Source organism: Notamacropus eugenii, chromosome 4, assembly GCF_028372415.1.
Source record: "Notamacropus eugenii isolate mMacEug1 chromosome 4, mMacEug1.pri_v2, whole genome shotgun sequence".
Classification (NCBI taxonomy): Eukaryota; Metazoa; Chordata; class Mammalia; order Diprotodontia; family Macropodidae; genus Notamacropus; species Notamacropus eugenii.
The window spans coordinates 339,437,072-339,450,830 of record NC_092875.1 but is presented as its reverse complement, the minus strand read 5'-3'; the positions used below and the strand labels follow the sequence as shown (position 1 = coordinate 339,450,830).

Here is a 13,759-nt window from a genome sequence, read left to right as displayed (position 1 = left end):
AGTTCAAATCTAGCCTCAGACACTTATTAGCTGTGTGATCTTGGACAAATGACTTAATTTTGTTAGCCTCAGTTTCCTCATCTGTAAAATGAGCAGTAAATGGCAAATTGCTCCAGTATCTTTGTCAAGAAAACCCCAAACGGGATCACAGAGAGTGGGATATAATTGAAACAACTAAAGAATAAGGTTTATAGATTTAGAGATGTAAGGTACCTTAGAGGTTATTTAGTCCAGTTTTCTCTCTTTGCACACAAACAAACTGAGGAACAGACAGATTAGATGACTTGCCTAAGATCACATAGTGAGTAAGTGGCAGAGTTGGGACCTGATTTGTCTTTAGATGATCCAATCACTGATTTTGCTTAACATTTTTACTGGGGTCGGGGAACCTATTTTCCTAATTCATAAAAATGAGGGATAAGGATTAGACCTGTTCAGTGATGTAGGGGAATCCCTGGTGAGGGAGTGCCTCCAACACTTCAGGTCAGAAGCTTCTAGGCTACTTAGAGCCACAGGGAATTGTCTAGAACACTGACTTGCCAAGTGAGATTTGAGTCCAGTTCTTCTTGGCTTTGGGAGTGCCTCTTTACTTAGGGAGGAATTTTAAAGAGAAGAGAGCTGAGAAAGGCTGAGAAGAGATAAGATTGAAGGATTTCAAAGATGAGCCAACACTGAGGTACATTTAAAACTCCAAAGGCTAAAATTGAAATCTCTCCTTAGGGTTCGAAGTGAATAGTTTGATGACCGCAAAATCCCAGGTTACCTTTCCTTTCATACCAGGAGCTACTTCTGAAAGGCTATCTAAATTGGAAACTGACAAAGAGTCAGGAAGAGTTTGGATTCTTAATTTCTCATAAGGAAGAATAACAGTTTGTCTGAATCAATCCTTGTCCTAGGAGGATGGTATTAGTGAAGGTAATAACATGCCTGAAGATGACCAACCATTGGTACCCCTACTAGAAATCAAGTCCAGGACTTTAATGAATACAGTGTTGTCCCAGTAGGGCATTTATGAAGGGTTTATGTTTTTATATCTGCTGAGGTTTCAGTTGTGTATGTACCCTTGAGTGTCTGCCTAGACCATTTTACAAATAAAGAAACAGAAACAATTCATCCCATCCCAGCCTATCCCTTCCCTTCCCATCCCATCCCACTCCATTTCTCAGCACTCATTATTATAGAGTATTGCCTGAGTGTAGCATTGTAGAACTCTGGGTGATATATGAAAAGAAAAAAATTAGGTTTGGAATAAAGAACCTGCAGACTTCTTGACCCTCTTTCCCCTCTGAAGGTTAAAATATTTTTTCTTATCTTCCCCAAAACCCTAGCTTTATTCCTTGTCTTTCTTCTCAAGCTCATGGGTCTCAGAGAAGTATTCATCAAGTATTCATTCAATAATCAGGGATTACTGAGCACATATACCCATAACACCAGTACTTCTCTGGTCTTATGGTTTCTAGGCCAGAGTGGAGCTGACAAGGACACAGAGAGTCAGGGTCCTAATATTACTCATGGTATGGTTTCTGATTCCCTCCCAGCTGTGTCTGTGGTGAACTACTCCCACCCCACTCTATGACTTTTACTTTTCTCTTTCCCCAAATGCATCCTCTGTCCCATCCAGGCTATTTGCCTCACTGTTTGCACTTCACACAATGTTCATTTCTGTTTCTGATTAGCATTTGTGTTCCTCCAGCTGGGGGAACGTCATCTTTCCTCTCAGTCTGACAAATCCTCCTCATCTTTCAGGGTCCCCCTCTCTATGGAGTTTCCCTTGATTATTCCAGCCCACGTATTTCTCTTCCTTCTCTGAACTCCCACAGAATCATGGATTTAGATGTGGAAGAGACCTTAGAGATAATCTACTCTAACCCCTTCCTTTTTCAGATAAAGGAAAGGAAACCCCAGTTGGAAAGGGATGTAGCTAGGGTCCTGTAGATTACAAGCAGCACAGCTTAGATTCATGCCCTCGTCCTCTGACTTCAGATCTAATGTTCTGCCCACCGTGCTGTGCTGATCATGGAGTGCTGTTTGGGCAGTGGGTCATGGCTGAAGGAGCAGCTGCTCTGAGGAAGGGTGCATGAATACCATGTAACTGGGAGGCAATAGGCAGGAAGCAGAATCCTTACAAGTAGGCTGAGATCATCCACTGAGGAATCAGAAAGAACTGGAGGAGAAGAAAGGAAGCAAATTTCAAATAAACTGTGGTCAGCATCCACAAAGAATGGCCAATGGCAAAGGTTGGGCAGGAAGACGATGCCCAGCAAAGAGTGTGGATACAATGTCCAGTATCCCAAGAGAAAAGGTCTACATGTCAGTGGTGAAAGGGGGTTGATCCTTCAAGGACAGCCTTGTTTTCTTATATCTTGCTTCCTCTGGGTAGACAAGGGTTGGCAGGGAGATATCCAAGGCTAGAGTGGGGAAAGACTAATTTCGCAGTCTCCCCAGTGGGTGATGGAAATAGCTGATTATGGAAGAGACACAGAATATCCTTTATAGAAAGAACCTTAGACCAGAAGAGGACTGCTTTCGGTGCTTGAGATTTATCCATCTAGATAGGGGGAGCTGCCACCAAAGCTACATTCTGCCCATATCCTCTGTATCTGAATCTACCTGTGCCCCATGTACCCTCACTGACTGTCATAAAGCATCACTTATTGCTTTTAAATAATTGGTCCAAGATTGTACTGTTGTACTATTACACCAGCAATTTTTCATTCAAGAGAAAGGGGGTAGGAGAAAGAACAGATAATTTCCCAAGACCTCCAACAGAAGAGCTCCAAATCCTCCATGGAGGCATGGGAGGGAATGCAGGAGAAGAGCCAGCTGTGAAGCCCTTACTGCTTCCAGCCATGTTCCCAGACCAGTCTGTCTTGGGCTCTTGGAACAGCTCCAGGCGTGCTCCCAGACCATTCCAGCTGTGTTCCCAGACCACTCCAAATCTTTTCCCAGACCACTCCGTCTGTACTCCCAGACTGTTCCAACTGTGTTCCCATCCTACCTCCAGCTGCTTCTCAGCAGCTGATTCTAAGATCATCTGCTACTTCTAGGAAGAAGAAGATGCCCCTAGGTGGGTTTCATGGCTACAAGCTCTCCAGCTGCCCACGCAGAAGGGGCTGTAGCAAGTAAGCCCAGATGTGCTCTCTGATTCTCCTTCTAACCCTCCAAACTAGCCACTCATGATCCAAGGCATATGTCTTTAGAAGAAAAAAGAAACAGATGGCAAGAGGTTAAGTTGAATATTTTCAGTTGGCATTTGGCAGGCCACTAGGACAATGATTTATCTAATTCAATTTAACCCATATCTCCTTAGCCCCTTCTGTCTGGGCCTGTATCAGTCACTGCAGGGTATTTGGATGAAGTAAGAAGGGAGGGTCTTTGCTTGTGAGTAGGGTACTCACTCACACAATCTAGATAGTGGACCAAAGACTCACAGATAAAACACTCAGGGAACAAGGTAGGGTAGGGTTCAACCAAGTGCTTCTGGTGTGGTTTGGATATCAAGGGCATAGGAGATCAGAGAGGGAGAGTGCTATGGGCTGGAGAAGTTAGGGATACCTTTTTGGGGGAGAGAGACTTAAGCAGGGCCTTGAAGGATGGACAGGGTTCAAATAGGCAGAAAGGAGACTGAGGTACTACAGGCAGAGGAAATAGCACAAGCAAAAAGACGGTACTTCAAGGACACACTCTAGAAGGCTAGAACAGAGGTCGTATGTTGAAGACAAGTGGGCATGAGATTTAAGATGCTAAGTTTTTTTAGAAATACAAAAAGGCTTTGATCATAATGTCCTCTTTCCCTTCTTCCTTTCCTTCTCTCCTTCCTTCCCTTTCCCTTTCTTTCTTTTTTCTTTTTTCCTCCTTTCCTCTTCCTTCCTCCCTTCCCCTTTCTTCTATCCTTCCCTCCTTCTTTCTCTCCTTCCTTCTTTCCTCCCTTCATTGAACCCTCCCCCCTTTCACATTAATTAATCACCTACTATATGTCCAGTCCTAGCAAATATCTTAAAACTATTGACTCACATTAAATTTGGCGAGTATCTGTGGATTTCATTTCTCAAAAAACCTTCTTCTTTCTCCCATTACCCCATGAGAAAGCTGCTTGTGAGGAGAATGCCTGAGAATTACAAATTGAGAGCAGCAGAGCTGCTTGTTTGTGAGTATGCATCTATATATAGCAATAGAGACACATGTCCTGGAGTTGGATTTGATGTGGCCCTCTGGACTAGAGCTAACTTTTGGGGTGTAGTTTTCTTGGGAGTTTGCCAGTTCAATTCCTCCCTCATGAACACTAATTACCGTGCAGACTTTCTCGGTGAAATCGGTGCTGAAGCCATTTCCATCTAGGCGGCTCTCCAAAACAGAATTTTTCTACTGGGAACTGACAGCCGCAAATAAACCTACCATCTACTTAGCAACAGAAAGGGGGAGGGAAGCAAGGAGGCCAGGAGGCAGGGAGAGCAATGTTGTTCTTTCTTTTTCTGTTCTTTCGATCTTTTATTTTCTCCTCCTTTCTTTTCCTCCCTTCTTTCCTCCTTCCCTCCTTTCTTTCTTTCTCTTCCTTCCTTCCTTCCTTCCTTCCTTCCTTCCTTCCTTCCTTCCTTCCTTCCTTCCTTCCTTCCTTCCTTCCTTCCTTCCTTCCTTCCTTCCTTCCTTCCTTCCTTCCTCTTTCCTCAAAGAAAAAGTCATATAAGAGCCTCTTATAAATATGACAATAGGAAAGAGAACTTTGAATGTCAAATTATTTAGTCCCTTCTCTCATTCATTTAGCCTAAAATGAAGTGAACCATGTTCTGTGTTGCTCCTTGATCCTCGACTTGCTCACCTGTATTATCTTCAGCTGCAGAGAGAGAAAGGATCTGTCCCCATCCTGGACTATTTCCCTTGCCTCATCTGAGGAAGGAGTGTGTGTGAGTGATTAGACAATAAGGTCTTTAAAAACAGAGTAAACCTTTGATTATCTTGCCTCCCCCTCTCCTTTTCTTCTGGGTTTCCTTTCTCTCTCTTCTACCTCCTTTGTTCCAACAAGATTAGTTACTTTATTGACCCTGATATATTCATGCTTTTTCCTCAAATCATAGAATCACAAAGTTGGAAGGGGCCTCAGAGGTAATCTTATGCAGTCCCTGACCTGAATATGAATGTCCTCTACAATATTCCTAATGAGGAATCATAGAACCCAGATCTGGAAGGGACCTCAGAGACCATCTGTTTCAACTCTCTTATTTTTCAGATGAGGAAACTGAGGCAAGGAAGTTAAGTGATTTGCCCAAGATCACAAATCTAGTAAATGTCAGAGATTGGATGTGAACTCATATCCTCTAATTCCAGAACCAGTAAGCTATCTATTGTACTACGCTGATCACTTTCTCTTGAGGATTTCCTATGTACCAAGCCCAACTTTTCCCCTTGTCTTATCTGTTCCTCCTCCACATCTGCAATGCTTACTTGACTTCTCTCCACTTTAACCTAATCCAAGTTTATCCATTCTTCCAGGCCCAACCCAAGTACCAGCTCATCCAAGGAGCCTTCTCTGACTTTGGATCCTCCAGTAGTTGACTATAATCTCTCTTGTATCATTCTTTAATTGAACCATGTGTAGATTCTGCATGATGTGAATATAGGTTCTGGGAGGAAATGTACATGCTAACATCTGAAAAAAATTGTATCTATCAAAAATCCTTTTTCATGTGGTTCCTCAGGGATATAAACATAGGTTTGCTTTCCTCTATTTTGCTGCAAAATTTCACAAGGCCCTTCTTTATCTGAGGGATGTCTCAGCATTGAAAGTTCTCCTGTACAGTTTTTATGCCTTCTGCCAATTTATTTCAATCCCACAGGGATTCTGTGGTTAGGTCACACAGTCGATAGAGCACCAGACCTGGAGACAGGGAGATTTAAGCTCAAATCTAGCTGCAGACACTGATTAGCTGTGTGACCCTGGAAAGTCACTTAATCTCTATGGGCCTCAGTTTCCTCATCTGTAAAATGGAGATAATAATCTCACCTATCTCCCAGAGTAGTTGTGAGGATCAAATGAGATACTTATAAAGTGTTTAATTCAGTTTGTCCTCTTCCCCTTCTCCATTTCTCTTTCCTGTTTTCCCACACTTGACTAAACAATGGTTCTTTCTAGTCTCACATTCAAGATGGCTCAGGGAATGTTTAAGAATATTTCCACAGGATAGATTCCTATCTGGAACCTGAGAGGAGTTCAGAGGGTTTGACTTATACCTGGGAGGAAGACGTTAGGATGGTAATCCTGACCTCCTTTCAAATTATCCTTCACCCTAATGCCATCAGATGCAGAGTCGTAGCAATTAGGGAGCTTTTTGGGGTGGAACACAGGGTTTATTTGATGACCAACCCAGTTCTCTCACAATCAGCAGACATCAGAGACACTTTTCCATCTTTCCCCATCCCCTCACCATTCCCTTTGAATATTTCAAGCAGGAATTCTTAGTTCTCCCTAAGGATATAAAATCCAAAGTAATAAAAAAGATTGTTATTTGTGGTGTGGTGGAAAGAGTGTTGAACCTGGAATCAGTAGAGACCTAGTTTGAATCCTGCCACTGAGTGATGACCACAGGCATGTCTCTTAACCTCTCAGAGACTCAATTTTCTCACGGTAAAATAGAGATAATAATTCCTATAGAATCTTCCTCACAAGTTAGTATTAACAATCAAATGAGTTTATATGCGCAAAGTGTTTTGTAAACTTTAAAGAGCCATATAAATGTCAGCTATTAAGTGAGCTGAATTATTCCTGTTCTGGGTGATGGACACATTGTAATATTATTTTCAGTGAGTGCTTTTGTCTCCTCACAGATTAGAGAGGAGGAAGAAACTACTGCATGATGATTGCCTAAACATATGGGTTGAGCACTAATGGAAAAAGGAATGTTCCAGATTGACTGAGACTAAATATGGAATTGTAAACTAGCAAATGAGCTAGGTCCATGTGGGTGATTCAAAATCCATGGGTAGTGGTCTTCATAGAATATCTCTATTGCCTTTTAGGGGCCATAAAGCAGACAGTAGTGTGGGCTCTTAGCCTAGACAAAAGGTCATGGGGCCAAACTATGGTGGTTAAAAAAAATTAGACAGCAAGTTCTTGCCTCATCCAGTCTAGGCTAGAAACAGTCTTTTAGATTGTATGGTCTATTTCAGTTCTACTTTTATTAGGTGCCCACTGTGTGCAATTCCCTGTACTAAATAATGGGGATATAATAATAACAGCGAAATAAGCAGACCTTGTCCTCAAAGATAATGTTTCTATTTCTACTTTTCCCTTTTGTCAATAAACCACAGAAAATGTAGTGGCAAGATTAAGAAGAGAGAAACCACATAGGTGCTAGAATTGGACACCATGATGGTAGACATAATAGCCCACATTAAGATTTCCAAAGCACTTTATATATATTATCACATTTGATCATCACAACAATCCTGGGAGGCAGTGCTATTATTATCCCAGTTTCAGATAAGGAAACTGAGGCTGAGGGTAAAGCTAAATAACTTTTCTTTTTAGTGACTTTTCTAGTAAGGATGTGGGCAGGATTTGAACTCAGGTCTTCCTGACTCTTAAGTCCAGAACTTTATCCCCTACGACAGGAAAACTAATCCCACCAAGTCCCAGGAGAATGAAATCTCATAAGTGCTTTGGCAATTTTCTAGTGGAAAAGAGTCCTAGATTGGCAGTCAGTTGGTAGTTCTCTGATTTAACTCTTACTAGCTATGTATCCTGGGACAAGCCATTGAATCTCTCCAGGCTGTTTTTTATCTGTCAAATGGGGATAATAATACCAGACTCCCTACTCTTTAGGAGTGTTTTAAGGATGAATGAAATATTATCCATGAAACTAGTGTCTGAAAAATTTAAGTGTTAATACAAATACCAGATGTTAGTATATGCTTAATTATTTTCTGCATGTGTATTTGAGTGTGGAATGGCTATTATTCTGAGTTAGCTTTGATCTCCATTCTGACTTTTAAAAACCCTGTTGGGCTTCTTTCACCGGGGAGTGTCAGAGATTAAAAAGGGTCCCAGGGCAGAGGATAAGCCCTGTGACAGGGAGGTTTTATCCACAAAGCTAATTATAATGTAAGCAGCCCACAAGAGGTACCTTAGAGATCACCAGTAACAGATTACCACCCCAATTCATTTTACAGATAAGAAAACTGAGGTCCAGTGACTTGTCAAAGGTCACACAGGTTGATGATCTTTTGAATCAGTTCTGTGATTCACCTTTCTCAGCTTCTTGCCTTGGATCTTATCTCTGACAAAGCCTTGAAGGATGGCTTAGAACTTGTGTCGGATTCCTGTCCTCATAGAGCAGGGTCAGGCTATAAATTCTCCTTTCTAAAACAGTTTCTCTTCCTAGTTTGGGCTACCTCTGGGAAGAATGATTCCCTCAGGATCTCTTCCATTCAGCCTGGGTTGCAAATGACCTTCTTCTTGATTTTAGAGGGCCTCATCATCAAGTGCCACCTCATCCTTTTTTCTGAGAACTGACTGTACCTCTCCTTTCTGAGCATTTTATGCTATTGCAGATTCCAGTTCTGTCCCTTAGATTCCCCAAACTGATATTATTTTTCTTCTCCTACGTACAGAAGGGAAAGGACACTCTCTCCCCTCCCTGCCCCAAGCCCTGCTCCTCAGGTCAAGGAAGTAGCTCCACTGTCTTTTCTAGGTGAAGACACTGAAATGCCCAGACATCATCATGGCTGGCTGGAGGTCGGAAGAAACTGCTTTCCTCCTAGCCCAGACCCAATGTTTGTTTCTTCTCTGCCTCCTCCCCTGTTGTGTCGGCATTTTAACGTTCTCTCTCTGGGTGGTTGAGTGGAAAAACAAATCAGAGTTGCCTGAACCTCATGGAGCTGGTGATGCTCCTTTGAAGCGATCCCTCGCCTCCCATTACCCACCCCAATAACTCTTGTATATGGAGTGTGAAATAATTAGCAGTGGCAAAAATAATTTAGGAAACAAGAAGAAACTAATTGTATAAGCTTGTTTGGGGAAACACAATGGACCCAAAAAACCAAGTCGGCCAAGAGATGTCCACTGATTGGTTCCTGGTGTGTTAAGACCCACCCGTGTATTGACACAAGCAGTTGCCCTCGTGATGCCTACAATGAATGCCCTCTGCCCATGCCTGCAACGCTCCACAGCCTTCTCTACCCAAAGCTGGTAGCTTGTGGAGAAGGACAGTGAACTACTCATCATCTCTCTTGTGCAGATAGCATCCCTGATCCCATTTCAATCTCACCATGGTGGGATAGACAAGAGACTTGAAAGAAGAAGAAGAAACTGAAGCCCTGAGACATTAAGGGACTAACTGAAGATTGTCCAGCTACTAAGCAGCAGATCCTGGATTTGAAAGAACCTGGCTACTCTAATTTCCAGTTTCGGGTTTTGAGTTTTTTTCTTCCACACCATCCAATCTCCAGAGCCCAAGCAGAGGCCTGGTTTAGTTTCAGTGAAACTTCTCTAGACAATCTGTCATGTAGGGGTGGAGAGTGGGGGGAGTCAGACCCCAAACCAATATTAAAACCTTGCATTAAATTAAGATAGAGCTTTTAACTTTACAAAGACCAGCCACTCTCTTGACATTTTTATGTTTCCTAAGGCTTTTACAGACATGATCTCATTTGATACTCACATCAACCCAGTGAGGTAGGGAGGAGAAAAATGTTTGTCCCCACTTGACAAATGGGGAAGCCAAGGTCTAGGGATATTAAATGACTTCCTCAAGTGGCAATTCCAGGATCAGGACCAGAACTCAAATCTCTTGACTCTTTCCATTAGATGGCATAGTGCCCTCTGAGGACATGGATTTTCATTTTGTCAAATGACCAGGAGGAAGGCTAGGGTGATGTGGATACTGTCTATGGTCTTGTTCTGGGATCCATATTCTCCTATTACCCACCACCTCTCCTTTCCCTACCCTCCATGTTACTGTGTTAATTATATTTTTTCCTGGATGATTTCCTAATTGTTTCATGATGTCTTAGTCACGTCTCCCCAACTCAGCTGTGAGATTTCCCAGAGCATGGACCTTTCCTTTCTCTTGTCTCTCCCATAGTATTTAGCACAGGGTGGGAGGGCCACATAGAAACTTCCAATTCACTTCCACAAACATGTGTTGAGTCCCTATACATTATTCACTTTCATACACTATGGTTCAGACCAACTAGTCCTCCATGCCTCTGTTCTGCCTGTTATTCATGCCTGGAATGCACTTCCTCACCTCTACCTGGAAGAATCTCTAGCTTCCTTCATTGCCCAATATGGGTGTCAGTTTCTATATGAAGACTTTTCTGGTCTCCCCTCTAACCCCCCTTCCCCCAGGCTACGAGTGCCGCCCTGCCTGAAATTACCTTGTATTTATTTTGCACATGTTTTGTTGAGAACAGGGGCTGTCTCATTTTTGTCTTTGCATCCCTAGCACTTGGCACAGAACCTGGCATATAGTGCATCCTTAATATATGCTTGTTAACTAATTAATATGATATGTAGGAGTTGGGGTGAGGTAAGGGAAATATAGCAATGAGAAAGGCCTCAGTCCATGGCTTCAGGGATCTCACACTCTCACAGGGGACATAAAGCAAATGTAGACGCAAACATGGCCCCTGTTGCGGTGTCTCCCTGTTATCTCACCAAATGTGATATAAATGCTAAAGTACTGAAGTTGGAGCCAAAGCAACTTGCTATGACTTTCTACCTATGAGACCATAGGCAAGTGCCTTCTCTTCCTGCTCTTTAGTTTTCTCTTCTGGAAAAGGAAGGGTTAAAAATAGATATCTCTAAGGTACCTTCTAGTTCTAAATCCTAAATCCAAGTTATGATGGATCAAACTCTTTAAGGGAAAAAGGTATTCAGTAACGGAAAGGAAAAAGGCATTGTAATTCTGGTCAACGAAGGGGGCCAGTTTTCATAGACCTGGTGAGGAAGCATGCTTCCTCGTCTCTGCAGACAGGGGTGGACTACAGGTGAGAGATGAGGCATACATTGTCAAGATATGGCCAATGTGTTGCTTAGCTATACTTCTTTGTTAGAAATTTTAGGGTGAACAAGTGACAGCAATGTGAAAAGAAAATGGGGGCTAATGAAGCAATTATTTAGAAAAATAAAGTAACTACCAAAGACAAGGAGAGAGAAGACTCTGCCAGTGTTACCTATGAAGTAGCTAGGTGGTACAGTTGATAGTGCATAGAACTTGGAATGAGGACAACCTGAGTTCAAATCCTACCTCAGACAATAGCTGTATTTCCCCGGGCAAGTTACTTAAGAAATAGTCACTTGCCAGCCCTGACTGTCCTGTCAGCTTCAGTTTCTTTATCTGTGAAATGGGAATAATTATAATATCACCTACCTCCCAGGATTAATGAAAACACCTTCCTTTCAGGATTGTTGTAAGCATAAAGTGAAATAATATTTGTAAAGAGCATTGCTTGCCTTAAAGCACTATATGAATGCTAGCTAGTGTTATTATTAAGGACATCTTTTCATTTTGAGAACTCAGAGTTGATCCTTTCAACTCCATTTTAGGGGCTTCTGAATTTAGGGACTTCCTTATAATCCAGGAAGAGACGGGTTCTTAAGACAACTCAGTCTTCTCAGGTCTCCAAATGCTTTAGAGATTCCTAGACCCACTTGGTAGTATTAACTATGGCCCCCTGTCAAGTCATCTCATCCAAAGCCCTCCATTAAACCTGACATTAACTAGGCTTGGAAAGCACTCCCTCTTCCTTCCTTCCTCCTAGATTCCCTGGCTTCTTTCAAAACTCGGCTAAAACATCATCTTCTGTGGGAAAGCTATTCTCGTTTCCCAGTTGCTAGTGCTGCACACACACACACAAAATTACTTTGCTGCTATGTTGTACATATTTTATGTTTATTCTTCTGTGTAAATGCTAGGTGGTGGCGGTAGTGCTTGTTGTTAGGGACTTGGTATCCTTGGCATCTAGCTCAGCGCCTAACTCTTGGCAGATGCATGCTAAATGCTTGTTGAATGAATGCATTTTCAAAATGAGGTCAGTAGCATAGTTACTGATTCAAAGTCTGGCTTAAGAGAACTCGATATGAAGCCTACCTGTTTGGGAACATTTTGTTGTTCTGGGGCAGAGAAAGCTTTAGGTTGGAGCACCAGTGACAGTCACAGTGCTGGACAGCCAAGAAGAGAGAGAGACTAAAACAGACTCAGTGGGGAAGAAAAAAAAGCCACGCTGCATGTTTTCGTGCCCAGAATCCCTTTTGGCCTCTCCCAGCCCAAAGGCAAGTTTTTCTTTAGTTTCTTTGACATCAGAGCTAGAAACCATTAGCTAGGTCTGGTTTTATTCATTGAAAGACAAAATGAAGTTTTCTCCAGTGAATCCACACACCAGTCAGTCATTTATGATTCTCTCACATCAGGGTGGATAGTCAGGCCCCCAGAGGTCTGCGAGCTGTCCTGGACTAGAAAATACTACAATTGTGACTGTTCCTATATCTGGTGACTGAGAAGTGAGTGAATTCTTCTCTTCAGAGAGGCATGTAGTTTCTTCAGCATAAATATGGTAGTGTGGTAAAAGCACTCAGAAAGCCTGGATTCTAGACTTAGCTCCTTAGATAATCAGCTAGCTGACTGCTGTCACAGATAGTACAAATAGTTGTTGTTTCATCAATTAGTTGTGTCTGATTCTTCATGACCCCATTGAGGATTTTTGTGACAGAGCTACTGGAGTGGTTTGCCATTTCCTCCTCCAGCTCATTTTACAGATGAGGAAACTGAGGCAAACAGGGTTAAGGGACTTGCCCAGGGTCATACAGCTAGTAAGTGTCTGAGACCAGATTTGAACTCAGTTCCCCCTGATTCTAGAGTTGGCATTCTATCCACTGAGCCATCTAATGCAGTACAAATAGTACTAGTAGAATTAGGGATAGAGACTGGACCAGTGATTTCATTTATAGAGGGAATTCCTGGATGAGGACATTCTCTCTACCTTTGCAGGTCAGCACTTTCTATGAAACTTACACTCTTAGCAGTACTGAGAAGTTAATTCATTTGTCCAGGGTCACATAGCCATATGTGCCTGGGGAAGGTTCTGAATCCAGGTCTTTCTGGCTGCAAGGCAGTTGACTATGTTATGCTGCTGCTGCTGCTGTAAGTGCCCAACACTTTTACTTAGCTACAAAAGCAGCCATTTTACCTACCTATGCAAAAGTCTCTAGAACATGAAATATAAAAGAATAATATCAGGATAATGACTTTTCCAGGACTGTTTCTATCTGAAATGTATACAAATAGGAGAAAAACAAGATGATGATGATGAGGAGGAGGAGGAGGAGGAGGAGGATGATAATGATGTGATGATAACCACAACATATCAGTGTAGGTTGCAAAATATTTTTGTTGTTCATCATGTTCAGCTCTTTGTGACCTGTACCTGTACCACCTACATACCCTGCAACGATATAACACTTGCCAAATACCTCTTAAAACATGTTCACGTGGCAAGAATGAGACATTAGAAGCTTTCCATTCTTCATAAAATCATAGATTAGAAATTCCTATACCTCACGTACAAACCTCAAAACATCCTTGAGAATTCAACAAATAAACTATATTAGACCTGGAACACCATCATAGGTAAAGCTATTGCCCATAACTGCCAAGAAACAACATGGAATCTGGGAAGATGGGTGGCACCTTAGTGAATAGAGTGTTGTTCCTGGAGTCAGGAAGACTCATTGTCTTGAGTTCAGATCTGACCTCAGATACTTACT

At 42.2% G+C, this 13,759-nt stretch overlaps 1 long non-coding RNA gene across 1 annotated transcript in view; it reads right to left on the bottom strand.

Moving 5' to 3' along the window:
- Window positions 1-4,110, bottom strand: part of LOC140498027 (uncharacterized) — a 365,436-nt gene extending 361,326 nt beyond the window's left edge. Inside the window, exon 1 of the long non-coding RNA XR_011964986.1 lies at window positions 4,015-4,110. This is a non-coding gene — a long non-coding RNA (uncharacterized lncRNA). The remainder of the gene's footprint in view (window positions 1-4,014) is intronic.
- Between the last annotated feature and the right edge of the window lie 9,649 nt (window positions 4,111-13,759).